A 588-nucleotide genomic window follows, 5' to 3' on the forward strand; every position below is an offset into this window, starting at 1 on the left:
TGTGTCTTGCAATCTACAGTCCCAAAATATTCATTGCATGTTTCTTTCTGATTGACAATATGCTATAAGCATAATAATTAAAATCTGTTTTGATATTTCAGTGCTGGCTTAATCAGTCATTTCTAATCACAGCCCTTACAACTCTTATAAATGATTGAGCATCAAATGCTTCATTAATATTTCGATTTCCACAGAAATCCATCTTGACAGCTATCTTCATTAATCAAAAGAACAATTAGAGATTATTGAGAATGTACAGCTTAATATTAATGTTAATTGTGTTGATATTTATTATCCTTGACCAACGACAATAAATAAAAAATATGTATTGATAAATAACAGACCCAGGATAATAATTATAGCCCGATTGACTACCTTTTGTGACCGGTGATAAAAAAGTCTCAATAGCTACTTGTTAAATATCACTTTTATTAATGACTAATCATTATCGAATCTTTTTTACTCTTTTAAATGCCATGACATATTATAGAAAGTAATTCTAAATTCAGAACAGCGGGTAATAAAAAATAATGTATTTTCTGTCGCACTTTTGAATACATCACTTACAGTGAACCGCGAAATGATTGA

This window comes from Penaeus monodon, chromosome 29 (genome assembly GCF_015228065.2).
Source record: "Penaeus monodon isolate SGIC_2016 chromosome 29, NSTDA_Pmon_1, whole genome shotgun sequence".
Classification (NCBI taxonomy): domain Eukaryota; kingdom Metazoa; phylum Arthropoda; class Malacostraca; order Decapoda; family Penaeidae; genus Penaeus; species Penaeus monodon.